General features: G+C 31.9%; 1 non-coding gene across 1 annotated transcript; it reads right to left on the bottom strand.

Annotated features, from left to right (window-relative positions):
• Positions 1 to 2,772: 2,772 nt before the first annotated feature.
• LOC112725222 (small nucleolar RNA R71) lies at positions 2,773 to 2,880 on the bottom strand. The gene has a single exon (XR_003164344.1). It is a non-coding gene; the product is annotated as a small nucleolar RNA R71 (small nucleolar RNA).
• Positions 2,881 to 3,231: the final 351 nt, after the last annotated feature.

The raw sequence follows: 3,231 nt of genomic DNA, 5'->3' as shown, positions 1-3,231 counted from the left end.
GAGTCTTAGTGGTATAGGCTAGAATTATTTGCAGCCATTATTGAGATCCAGAAAGTCTAAACCTTGTCTGTGGTATTCCGAGTAGGATCTGGGAAGGGATGGCTGTGACGAGCTTCAAACTCACGAGTGCTGGGCGTAGTGACAGATGCAAAAGGATTACTGAATCCTATTCCAGCATGATCGAGAACTGACAGATGATTAGCCGTGCAGTGACAGCACATTTAGACCATTTTCACTGAGAGGACGGGATGTAGCCATTGACAACGGTGATGCCCAACATACAGCTTGCCATGGAAAGGAGTAGGAATGATTGGATGAAGACAGTAGGAAAGTAGAGATTCAGAAGGAACAAAAGCATTTCTATACGTTTATCTGAAATTCTCACCAATGAATTACATAAGTATCTCTATCCTGTTTTATATTTTAATTATATTTTAATTATCAAATATCCATAACCATATGAATCTGCCTGACTGAGATTTGCAAGATCACCATAGCTTGCTTTAAGCCGACAATCTCCGTGGGATCGACCCTTACTCACGTAAGGTTTATTACTTGGACGACCCAGTGCACTTGCTGGTTAGTTGTGAGAAGTTGTGACAAAGAACTAAGATTATGAACGTGCGTATTGAGTTTTTGGCGCCATTACCTAGGTATGAATGATCACGATTTTGTGCACCAAGTTTTTGGCGCCGTTGCCGGGGATTGTTCGAGTTAGGACAACTGACGGTTCATGTTGTTGCTCAGATTAGGTAATTTTATTTTAATTTTAAGCTTTTTATTTCTTATTTTCGAAAAATACAAAAAAAAAGTTTTTTCTTCTTTTTCATTTTTCCCAAAATTATTTTCGAAAAAAAAATTAATAAAATCATAAAAACCAAAAATAATTTTGTGTTTCTTGTTTGAGTCTTGAGTCAAATTTTAAGTTTGGTATCAATTGCATATTTTTAAAATTTGTGCATTTTTTGAAAACTCATGCATGTGTTCTTCATGATCTTCAAGTTGTTCTTGACAAGTCTTCTTGTTTAATCTTCATATTTTCTTGTTTTGTGTCTTTTCTTGTTTTTCATTTGTATTTTCAATTTGTTAGTGTCTAAAGTTTGAAAATTTCTATGTTTGGTGTCTTGCATGTTTTTCTTTTCTTGAAAATTTTTCAAAATAAGTTCTTGATGTTCATCATGATCTTCAAAGTGTTCTTGGTGTTCATCTTGACATTCATAGTGTTCTTGCATGCATTCATTGTTTTGATCTTGAATTCTCATGTTTTGAGTCTTTTCATTATTTTTCTCTTTCATCATTAAAAATTCAAAAATCAAAAAAATATCTTTCCCTTTTTCTTCTCATAAAATTCGAATATTTGAGTTGACTTTTTCACAAATTTTTAAAATCTAGTTGTTTCTTATGAGTCAAATCAAATTTTCAATTAAAAAAATTCTATCTTTTTCAAATCTTTTTCAAAAATAAAATCTTTTTCATTTTTTTTTCATATTTTTTAAAATTTCAAGTTGATTTTCAAAATTTTTTTCTTATTCTTACTTCATATTTTCGAAATTAATGCTAGCAATTAATCTCATTAATTCAAAAATTTTAAGTTTGTTACTGGCCTATTAAGAATCCTATCTTTTAAAATCCTATCTTTTAGTTTCTTGTTAGTCAAGTAATCATCTTTAATTTTCAAAAATCAAATCTTTTTAATTTCCTTTTTTAAATCTTTTTCAAATTAAATTTCAATCATATCTATTTCAATTTCAATCATATCTTTTCCAAAACTTAATCTCAAAATCTTTTCTAACTTCTTATCTTTTCAAATTTGATTTTCAAATCTTTTTCAATTAACTACTTGACTTTTAATTTGATTTTAAAAGTTTTCTATTTCAATCATATCTTTTTCAAAACCACCTAACTACTTCTCTCTCTCCAATTTTCAAAAATTACTAACCCCTTTTTCAAAATTCCTTTTTAATTAACTAATTGTTTTAAAGTTTAATTTAATTTCATTTCATTTTTCTTCTTAAAATTTTCGAATTTTAACTTTAATTTTTATCTTTATTTCATTTAATTTTCGAATTCTAACTAATAATTGAAATAAAAACAAAAATATTTTTCCTTTTTTTTTAATTTAAATTCGAATTTCTCTCTTCTCCTTCTTCTATCCTTCTCTTCTTCTACTCACATAAAGGAATCTCTATACTGTGACATAGAGGATTCCTCTTCTTTTCTGTTCTTTTCTTTTTCATATGAGCAGGAACAAGGATAAGAACATTCTTGTTGACGTTGATCCTAAACCTGAAAGGACTCTGAAGAGGAAGCTAAGGGAAGCTAAAGCACAACTCTTTGGAGAAAATCTGATAGAATTTTTCGAAAAAGGAGACATGGCCGAAAATAATAATAATGGTGGAGATGCAAGAAAGATGATTGGTGACTTTATTGCACCAAATTCCAACTTACATGGAAGAAGCATCTCACCCTGCTATTGGAGCAAACAATATTGAGCTAAAGCCTCAATTAGTTTATCTGATGCAACAGAATTGCAAGTTTTATGGACTTCCATCAGAAGATCCTTTTCAGTTCTTAACTGAATTCTTGCAGATGTGTGATACTATTAAAACCAATGGGGTTGATCCCGAGGTCTATAGGCTTATGCTTTTCCCATTTGCTGTAAGAGACAGAGCTAGAATATGGTTGGACTCTCAACCTAAAGATAGCCTGAACTCTTGGGATAAGCTGGTCACGACTTTCTTAGCCAAGTTCTTTCCTCCTCAAAAGCTTAGCAAGCTTAGAGTGGATGTTCAAACCTTCAAACAAAAAGAAGGTGAATCCCTCAATGAAGCTTGGGAGAGATACAAGCAACTGACCAAAAAGTGTCCTTCTGACATGCTTTCAGAATGGATCATCCTGGATATATTATATGATGGTTTGTCTGAATTATCAAAGATGTCATTGAACCATTCTGCAGGTGGATCCATTCACCTAAAGAAAACGCCTGCAGAAGCTCAGGAACTCATTGACATGGTTGCAAATAACTAGTTCATGTACACTTTTGAAAGGAATCCTGTGAGTAATGGGACGCCTCAGAGGAAGGAAGTTCTTGAAATTGATACTCTGAATGCCATATTGGCTCAGAACAAAATATTGACTCAGCAAGTCAATATGATTTCTCAAAGTCTGAATGGATTGCAAGCTGCATCCAACAGTACTAAAGAAGCATCTTCTGAAGAAGAAGCTTATGAT

Source organism: Arachis hypogaea, chromosome 11 (genome assembly GCF_003086295.3).
Source record: "Arachis hypogaea cultivar Tifrunner chromosome 11, arahy.Tifrunner.gnm2.J5K5, whole genome shotgun sequence".
In the NCBI taxonomy this organism is placed as follows: Eukaryota; Viridiplantae; Streptophyta; class Magnoliopsida; order Fabales; family Fabaceae; genus Arachis; species Arachis hypogaea.
This window is presented reverse-complemented; position numbering and strand designations above follow the sequence as displayed.